The sequence below is a fragment of the Cottoperca gobio genome, chromosome 23 (assembly GCF_900634415.1).
Source record: "Cottoperca gobio chromosome 23, fCotGob3.1, whole genome shotgun sequence".
Taxonomy (NCBI): Eukaryota; Metazoa; Chordata; class Actinopteri; order Perciformes; family Bovichtidae; genus Cottoperca; species Cottoperca gobio.
Genome location: NC_041377.1, coordinates 13,012,618 through 13,023,488, shown reverse-complemented (window position 1 = coordinate 13,023,488; position 10,871 = coordinate 13,012,618).

The window sequence follows — 10,871 nt, the reverse complement described above, 5'->3', positions numbered from 1 at the left end:
GGGAGGGGGGGACTTCAGGAAAGAGGAGGAAGAGGAAGGCAGAGGAAGGGGGGATGTGGGAGGATGAAGGGTACCCTTAATACTCTCTATTTTACATATTATTCCAGATCAAGCTGCCTATACAAGCACTACTGGGTATTTTATCATGATGAATAAAAATATAAATAAGGCAGGGAAGGGGGCTGTGATAGGCAGTGAAAGTGATCAGCAAACACAATGATACACAAGCCTGGGAGCCAGCCTGAGGCTACAGCGCTGTGGTTTGACCCCAAGAATGTGACACTAAACAAGGATGTAAATACTGCAAGAACTTAGAAAGAGGAAGAGAGGGAATGAAGGGGGAGGAAGGGGTGAATTCTTAGGCCGAGCACATATGGTGTTTGTCGCAGGGCCGCACACGAAAACAGAAAAAGATGATGATAAAACAGGGCAATCTTGACATATTCCACAGGCTCGTGTTACACTGGGGACCTAGCAGGGGTTACACGGCCGGCAGATGCAGAGACACAACTTGTCCGATAAGAAACTGATCTGCATGTGCCTGTCTGCTCTCCTGTCCCTGGTAAACATCTCGGTTATCTGCAAACAAACAGAGTTTACTAGTGACTATGAATGAATACATCAAATTTTGATGGAACTGTCATGTTGGGCTCCGAATGCATCTCCACCATGATACAATGTACACCTGAATACATGAATAGCCAACAAGGAGGCCCTCGCTGTTTGTAGGGGGTAATGTTGACTGAATTTTTAAAGATGTTATTTTGATTTGACACGACTGCTGGCTCAGTGGAGTTCCGAGGGGGGGAGATAGAAGACAGCAAGAGGAAGAAGACGGAAAAATCATGCGAGGCGGCCTGCGTCTAGGGAAGGGGCAGGGTAAACAGCAGTGGGAGAAGCTAGAGAGGACGGAGACAAAAGACAATCAGCTGGTAAGGGATGGAATCACCATATTAACTGTCATGGGGACAGCCAGTATAGAAGAAGGGAGGGTGAGGGGGGGACAAAGATACTAGCAGATAAACTGATCCGAAGATGACAGGCTGCACGGTGACAATCCTACACGTAAAAAACATAAAAGCACTAACACACGAAGACACCCAGATGCAAAGATACATTGAATCAGATGTCAGCATTACAGGCAGCAAAATAAAGTCACCCAGACCGCCTGCAGGTAATGTAAGTAATTGGCACCATTTGTTTTTTCTTACACCTTCAATTCATTCCAAACAATGACAATAAGAGTCAAAGTGAAAACCACCACCGCACTGTATACTGCACACACAATGCAAAAAGGTGGCTAGGAGCGAAGCTGACATTACAACACATGTGTTTATGTTGCCTGACAATGTATCGCTTCCACATCAAAGGAAGCCTCACCTTTTGCAAAGCAAGCGAGGGTGAAATAAGTGGAGGCCCTCTGCTTTATTAACTCCCAATCAATAAACATGCAGTTGGTGGCAAGGTAATCAGGAAACACTGGCAAATGGCCTGACAATGTATCAAAGCCGACGCTCCGAGGCAACGGCACAAACTCTAACAAGCATTTTATTACCGGTAGCTGTTACTGACATTAGTCAAAAACCAAGAGAGATAAAATAGAATAAGGAATGCAGCGTGGCTGGCTGAGAGGGCCCCTCGGCTGAGAGTGTGCACCTCGCGCGTTTGATAGCCGCACGCCTCCTCTTTGATATGATAACAAATATAAATTGTTTAAAAACATCAAATGGGCAGCGAGCGAGAAGCAGAATTCCTGTGACGGATGTCTGGTCTAGGGGGCGATGAAGATTCTTGTCCACAGACGTGGGACAATTCTTTATGTGATCCACGGGGTGTGTTAGTGGGATGATGATGAGTTCAATTTCTTGTCTGTCTGTTTCTGTTTGTTGTATTGTGGCTGTGGTGTACATGGTGGAAGAAGTATTCAGATGAGTAAAAGTTCCAATATCAATTCATCCAAAATTCTACTCAGGTAAAAGTAGAAAGATTTGTAAAAAAAGTTCCAAAAGTGAAAGTATTCGTTCTGGAAAATACACTTATTTGCGTTCTTGCTGGGACATTGACGAGCAGATTGATACCACTCTCGTGTTTGTACGCTAAATGTAAGGCTACAGCCAGTAGCAGGTTAGCTTAGCTTAGCATAAAGACTACAAACAGGGGAAAACAGCTACAGCCTAGCTCCATCCACAGGTAACAAAAGACACCTCTAAAGCTCACTAATTCACACATTACATCTTGTTTGTTTAATGTGTACAAAAGCCAAATAGTTAAAAACAACACACTGTGGTGTTTTCAGAGGTTACGTGTTTCTGCTAAGCTAAGCTAGCTCAAATGTAGCTTCATGTTTACCGTACAAACACGAGTGGTTTCAATCTTCTTATTTAACTCTCATTCTTAAAAATGCTCTCTCCTCTGTAGCTGTCAAATAGCATACAATACTGAAGAAGAAACTAACATTTCCCATAGAAGCACAGTATAATACAAGTATAAAGTAACATGAAATATAGATTTATGAATGTTTTACTTCAGTGCAGTACTTAAGTGATGCAGCCTACTTAGCTCCTTTCCACCAAGGTCTACATCATCCCGCTTCTTCGGGGGCCACCCCAAGGATCACATGCAGGTGAGGAACCGAAATTGAATCTCACTCCTCCCTCCTCCCGTCAGCTAATTTGTTTGTTTCGTTCTGGGGCATAGCTGATATTAAAAGTAGATCCTGAGCGTCGCTGCAGTCGGGGAGGGAGGGATGGAGGGAGCTGGGGAAAGCGGGAGTAAAGGGAGGGGGAGGGAGGGAGGTGTGAGTTTACAAGCCCCAGGTACGGTGAATGGGTGAGTGAGAAGATGCAGAAAAGGAGGCAGTGAGGGAGAGAGAAAAAAAAAAGAAATCTCATCCAAATAACTTTCACCCTGTGGGCACTAAAATGCAAATCACAGATCAAAGAGGTTTGGAATGGAAAACTAGCGAGATTGGGAGAGAATATCATCAAACTGGGGTTATATATGTATGTTCAGGATGTGAGAGAGACATGCTGGACCCAGGTAATGGAGCTGACCTGTACTTGAACACTGCCCCCCACTGCCACTATCATTTCCCCGCCTGCCTTCTTCCAGGATTATAGCATGTACAGTACACTGGAAAGTAATTTAGTTTCTCCTTACAGTACTTTTCTTCCCTTTCTGTTTCTCTCTGTTTATACAGCCTTTTGATCAGCTAGTGAATGTGCCGTTTACACAGACACAAACCTCCTCTCAGAGCAGTGGCGAATTCCCCTCTTACATGTCGACACTGAATTGATGTCTGGCAACTACAGTGGCCTGTTGGCATGTTCGCACCCGTACAGCGAGACACTCTTTTTCCGCCACTTGCCTCAGCACACAGCGGACTCTAGAAAACAGATTAATGTCAGGAAGGAAAGTGAAGTGTATATATATGTATATACAGTATATTTAACAAGACACAGAGAGCAAATGTAATCAACTCAAATGTTTTAACTTCTATTTTATGGATTTTTTCACAAGTAAACTTACAATGCTGTATGTTGAATCCCCTTCAGTCTACCACCTGTCATTGTCAACTGGCCACAAAAAAAGGATAGGATAGAAGACAGAAAAAAGTACAATATAAAAATATAAATAATTTGTATAATAATAATAAAAAAAGTCAGAAACTACAGCAGTATGTTTAAATAGAAGTGTATTTCACATCTGACTCTATATACATAGAGAAGCTGCAGTGGCTGTAGGGAGGGGCTGAGCTATAGATGGAGTGGAAGGATGTGACTCCACATTAATGCCTAATTAATGCCTGTCTCTCCATTAATGTCTAATTAATAATGAATGTCTGTCTCCTCCATCTGAAGCTGTCACAACTTTTCTTGTGTCCTGACATTGAATGTCACAATGTTGCTTTGTGGAACATACTTTTGTTGTCGGCTTCTGACTTAAACTGGCAAAAGAAAGAATTTTATTTTGTAATAATAAAGATTATTTCAATACAGATTTATATTTTTTACATGGCAGTTTTTGTCTTTTTGACATAACAACTAAATCATGAGACATAAGTCCTGGCCTGTCAACATGTAGTATGAAGTCACCTTTTACTGTATAGCTGACAACATGAGGCTAAATCAAATAAATTACTTTTGGAGGATACTAGTGGAGGAAAATAGAAACCTTTCATTTTTTCTTCTTTTTCCCCATTAGTCCTCTCACGACCCCTTAGATTTATTTTTTGACCCCGTGCAGAGGGCTTGACCCCTCGGTTGGGAACCAGTGGATTAATCTACCTGCCGTATAAAAATAATCTTTACATTCCTGTGTTGGATCTGAATACTTCCTCTACTGATTTCTTCACATTACTGCACTGGAAACTCTTTCCCTCTCCTTTCCAAGGTGAAAAGAAAAAAAAAGATAACAAAGTATCTTCTTATGAGCTTTAAATGACCACCCATGGATCCATCTTTATGCTAAAAACAAAAAGGCTACCAACGCTTTGCCCAGCATTCAGCCATTTAAAAAAAAGAAAAACCCCATACACATCAAAAGTGAAGGTTAATTTCTCAAAGCTTCAGTATCTCTTTTCAGAGACAGAGAAGGTATTCAGCTGCAGTTCTGCGTGTGCCATCTGCATCAGCACCAAAGCCCTCCACTGATGTGGATTAGCGGTTCGCAGCACTTTGACTCTCCCTGCCACAGGATTTCCAAACACAGCTGCTTTTTATAGTTTGGTCAGCACAACCTGTGCAGGGCCCTCCTCAAAGACACTGTTTCTTCTGCACTGTAGTCTCTTTCTCTTGTGGTATTTGCTTTAGAATGTAAATCCTTAATCCTCCCGTCTTTTCTTTCCTCCCTCCACCTTTTCTTTGTGTTTGTCCATCCATCTTTTCTCCCTGTGAACCTCTCCATCCCCTCATTATTGCCAGCCGTCCACATTTTTTTTTTGCTGCCTGGTGTCACCTGCTTTGTAATCTGATTACTTCATGGCAGAATTAGTATGTATATTTAATGCAGTTTCTTTTCTTTTCTCCGCTCTGTCTTTTATTCTTTTAAATCTTGATGAGTGATGCAGGGAGGAACGGAGATGGGGTGGGGTTGCTCTTCTTGCATGTCTGGCGGATATGCCAGGGCCATGCTAATAAATGACAGCTGATTTATGCGTCTGTATTCTTTTATTTATAAAAAAATAGCACGCGGGCTGATTTCTGATATTAATAATACAAGTGGATCCACTTTGATTAGGCTTCTGTGGAGAGCTGTGCATATTCAGCATTACAATTAAAGCCTCTGATGTGAAATAGGAATGACACGCTAATGAAGCGAGCTAGCGAGCCTGAACCACGACTGTCCAACAGCATTACGGCCCATCTCGGATGAAGAGTAATTATACGAGGAACACTGAAATGTCATTAAAAATCTTCAGTAAGTGATTTAACCCACCATTCCTCACTAATGCTAGATTTTTTTTTCCGTCTTTACCACCCCCAACCCCCACATGATCAACTCCCAAGGTTTTCCTTTTCTTTTAAAGAAGAAATGTCTTTTCCACAATACCAAACTTCCCCCTTCATAAACAGGGGGCTGCTTTAACACAAACATATTGAGATTTGAGACAAAGACATACAATTGCGTTGGCCTAATTTAATTGCAGAACTCTGTGGTGCCGGTGGTGGTAGGTAATTGAAATCATTCCATTATAAATTCCTATTATGAATTGGTGATTAAGGCCAGAGGTGATAACCATGGATTAAAGATGATAGTTGGGATTTTTTCTTTTCAGCATAACCTCTTCAACCACCTGCTCGCCATCCACCTCAAACAGCTTGATTCATCACAACTAACATGTAAAGGGAAGAAAGTGTGTGAGACATATGATGTGTGAAAAAGAGGGGGAACACAAGCGATAAAGGCAAAGAGTGTGTGCGAGGGGAGTGTTATTTCTAAGAGGATTTAGTTAATCTGATGCAACCCCTTCTTTCTTGTTTGATGTGTTCATTTTCACGCAGCCTGGAAGGGGTTGTTGTTGTTGTTAAAGCATAAAGAAAACAAATACTTTATCATGTTACCATATCATATTTATTAGTCTCATTGTCAAGTCTCTCTGTGCTTGTGTGGGGGAGACAGGGGGAGAGAGAACCTGATAAGATGTGTGTGTGTGTGTGTGTGTGTGTGTGTGTGTGTGTGTATGTGGTAGATAATGCCACAGGCAAGAATTCATGAATATCAGCAGTTTCTAACCATTTTGTTGGGTTAATCCCTTGTTTCAGTTGGAGAAATAGGCATTTCTCTTGCATACATTACACCAGCGCCTCCGCATCACATCCACACAAAGTCAGGTCCCTCTGATGTAATGATGAGTGAAGTTTTATGTATCAGGGTCACACAGTTTTTTTTTGTCTGTCTCAGCAGCTCCTTTCGACGGAGTGGAAAATCAGATGTGTGGCAGTGGCGGGGCAGGTGGATTAACATTAAAACAAAGTGACCAGTGGAAAGCACTGGGACAAGCATTAAAGAAGTCTGATCTCATGGGATTTATTTAGTTGTCTTCTTATTTGAATTGAGATTTTCTGACTGTGAGGTCTCGACAAGGAAGGATTTTACCTAAAAGTGGGCTAAAACATGACCTACCTAAAACTCCACCGCTGCTGATGCGACAAACATGTGACTCCTCTGAAGGCATCTGACGTGGAGCAAAACGCCTTGTGGCACCCAACCGGTTACTGGAGCCGGGTGGGGCGGGGAGCGGGCGCAAGTGTCCCCTCGCCCGCCACCGAACCGAGCATCATGCCTCCGAGCTATGCAATTATTTTTGCACTGCGTCCAATATCAACTTGAGAGCAATGCAAATTATTTAAGACGCGCTTTTCAGGGCTCGCAATTATAATAATGATGATCTCAATTAGCGTTGCCATTGCCTCGGACTATTTAGCAGGCAATTTTGCAGCCTGGGGGCGAGGGTCTTCTAGGGAGCCGACACGCATCGTCAGGTCAGAAGAGGTGGAGAGAGAAAGAAAGAGACAGTGGGAGAGAGAGAGTGTCGCCACTCTTAATCAATAAACTGTGAGACTGGAGATATTTACCACCCAATCCCACAAGGGGACGGTTCATAAATTGACCTAATTGGTCAGTGTTGGAGATGAAATGAATGATGCCAGGATCTAATTCAGAAGGGCTAGATGTAAGCCATTTAGCCTCTCGCCATTTTTACTGAGATTTACTGAGATGTATTCCGTGTCAGGAAGTTCAAGGAACAGTTTGATCGAAATATTCTCATGAACTTTATCCCGAGAGTTGGACTGGTCCCTTTAGTATCCAGTTGCAGAGCGGTTTACTACACGAGATCATCTAATGCATGTTTTTCGAGCTTTTCGTCCAGACCCCAAACAGTGTTTGAGGTCACGGAAAACTGAGCTTTTGTAAGCAAACAATGGTTTACTTTCTGATTTATCACCAGGCCTTGGCATGTACTTCACATTATCAGATAAGGGATTGGAAGGATTGGACTTTCTATTGGATTAGAGGACGTTGGGGTTTAAACCCTGTTTACAAAAATGACCATGTACGTGTGGACTAGCCTAAAGACGAAAAGATCGATACCACTCTTATGTCTGTACGGTAAATATGAAGCTACAACCAGTAGCCAAATGGTTTAGCTTAGCATAAAGACTGGAAACAGCTAGCCAGGCTCCGTCAATAGGCGACAAAATCAGCCTACCAGCTGCACTAATTTAGCTAGCTGTTTTCCCGTTTCCAGTCTTGGTTAGTAAAGTCTGCTGCATATTTACCATACAAACATACGAGTGGTATCATTCTTCTTGTCTTACTCTCAAAGTGAATACACTTATTTCCGAAAATGTTAAACTATTGCGTTAAAGCTTCCAAAAACAATAACAAAAGATTAACTCCATTTTCAGAGCATTCTCTGTTTCCCAGCCTCTCATGTAGTAGACTGCTCTGCCACTGTATATTAAAGGGACTTCTTTTCCCTCCACCATTCATGTGGAAAAGGCTTGCACCACCAGCTACCCTTTCTTTTATTCATCGTACTGTAAATAACTCCACTTTATGAAAAGCAGCCAGTGTGACTCACGGATACCTCTCTAACCACAACCCATTATTATTTCATGGCCTTTGAAAGAAGGGTCTATAGCAGGCGCTCTCACACTTTAATGTCGGAGCTCCCTCTGATGTTGTGTAGTACACAGCGGCCCTTGTTGCGCTCCGTATGCGATCCCTTACTTGAATTCACAAACACTTCCAAGTGCATAAATAGCACGGAAGACGAGTGCCTCGCGAGCTAGCTAATGCTCTGGAACGCCATTGCTGAGGAGATAACAGGAGCCTGCCATGGCTGATGCCTGGGACTGTCATTGGGGGTGGAAAGAGAAGGAGAAATGTGTCTGTGTGCCTTTATGAAAAACGCTGTTGTTCTGACCTCTCATGGGACATCATATGGTAAGGAAAAAGAACATGCATCAGCGTTACGATTAAATGACCAGGAGACATGATTCAAAGGCTCCCACGATGTCCTAGAGCACCCTTTGGAACGTGTCGAAGGCTCTCGGCATACAGACGAGCTAATGGGCAACCTATTGGTCATGGTAGATTCAGTTTGAATCTCAATGAGGGTGTCAGTGTGCGGCTGCTCCATGACCGACAAGGTGTGGTAGCCCTGCTGGAGTTGATTTAGCCACACGGCCTGTCGTAGCGTTTTATCAGTCAACATCCATCAATCGAAAGGCTAAAAGGGGTGTTTTTCTTTTCTTTTGAAGTGTCAAAAGGAAACTGCTTTTCTTGATGGATTGAAAATGGAGGACGTCTGATGAAATTTCACATCTTTGCTTTCTCTACATGACGCAGAACCTTGGTAATAAGGCTGATATTTTTTGCATGACAACAGACTTAACAATGTGGTTTGTGCCAAAACCACTTTTGCAGTATGTAGCCCAGAAATGAAGCCTGGCTGGGTAAGTCACTCATACAAAAGCCTTTTCAGAGGTACACAGCAGTACTGCTGTGTACTGGGACACGCTTGTGGTACATGAAAGCAGTGGGCTTGAATCATACAAAGGCTAAACCCATTACAGGTCCAGAGGGGTGGGCTGTGCAGTGCCTCGTCCCGCTCTTCTAAACAAGACTCTAGGTGCTGGAAGCTGGAACAAAGCCTTGTAACATATACATTAAACTTTAATTGTTTTTTTTCCTTCACATCTCTGAAGGAGCAGCTCCTGAAACGTTAAAAGTGTGCTAGATTTTCAAGGCTGTGCCTTTGTAGAATATATGTGTAACAGTGGAGGGGAAAAAAGTGTACTCTCTGATGCTGGAGGTAGACAGTTGCTTTTCAAATTCCAAGTTTTGGTCCTTTATTTTATTCAGCAGTGAAATGCCATGAATACAGAAAATAATAACGTCTGTTACAATTCTCAACCATGACCTTCTAATGTCAGAGAACCTTTAACGTATGGACACAGTACACAGTAATGAAAAGTATCAAAAAAAGTAGTTGAATCTCGATCAAAAGGAAATGAAAGAAAAACAAAAAGTTTTCACCAATTACATAAACATATGTTTGCTACAGTCCCAATTTACTGTATACATAGGGGGATCATATTCCCAATTATTAGAGAAGGATAGCAGTAGAAAGGATACATGACTCAACTGCCAGACATAATGCTTCATAAAGTATGCACAGAGGTACAAGCAATAAATACACACATTAGGTTAAGCCTTACAGCTACGCAAAGCAGATGCAGAAAAAGCAGGTTTGCTATTCTTAGCGAGCAATGAGAGAGAAACAGTAAAAATTCAGGTAAGTCAGAAAAGAAACACTGAGATTTTTTTTCCTCTTAGAAAAAAGTCTGGTAAATTTATGGGTCCACCAACATTTTTTTACATAAGTATGCACAGTTATCAAAATACAGACAAAATCAACCCAGAAAATCCAGACAATCCTAAAATCTAGTGGAGGAGCAGATCGCAGTTCTGGAGGTCTTTCTGGTATTATGTGCAAGCAACTATTTTAGACATTTTTTTTACTTAATTTATACAAAACCCATGCAAATCTACAGGTAATATGCATTCTGTGGCTGACAGGTTTTATCCCTCCCAAAACAGTATATCTGAGGTAACGCACTCCTATGCATTGTACGTACATTTAGGCCATCGTCCCGATGATTTTTATTATATTCTTTTTATTGGTTCTTGTTTCCAGTCCACCAAATGATTTTTAGACATGCATTTTTAAAACACAATATTCCCTTACAGGTAATCTATACATTATCATTCTACAAATGTTTGAGGACAACCTATTACAATGCAAATCTTCCATATCTTGACGCAGGGAATGTAAACGTTGGTTTGAGCCACGTCCTATGAGACAAGCGTAGCAAAGTGTAACAGCTCTTGTGGCATTCTAATAACTCGTGCAATCTGTCATAATTGTTCTGAATTTGTTGTGCAGAGGTAGACGCTTTTAGAAAGCCTTTTGGGTAAGTGGGAGAACCCTTTTTTTTCTTCTTTTTTTTTTTTCTTTTTGAAAGACGCAGCGTCCTTTTTATTTGGTGTGATAAGATTATTAAGAACGTCGTCCTCAAGTCGTTTTGTTGTCTCCAGCTAAGTATTGAAGGGATAAGCTTTGTTCCTGGACCCAGTACCCTCTTGACGTGGAACTGGCAAGTGTGTGTGTGTGTGTGTGTGTGTACACTTTACATGCTGCGTGTATGTACATTACTGCACATGTCTGCGTGTTAAGCTCTTACAGCCAATTCCTTGGCTTGGCACAACATTTGAAAACAACATATGCACAGTGTTTCCATTTTGGTCGTTACAGCACAAAAACAAAGCCACTCGTCGGTTCTTTGACAGCGTACATTTTC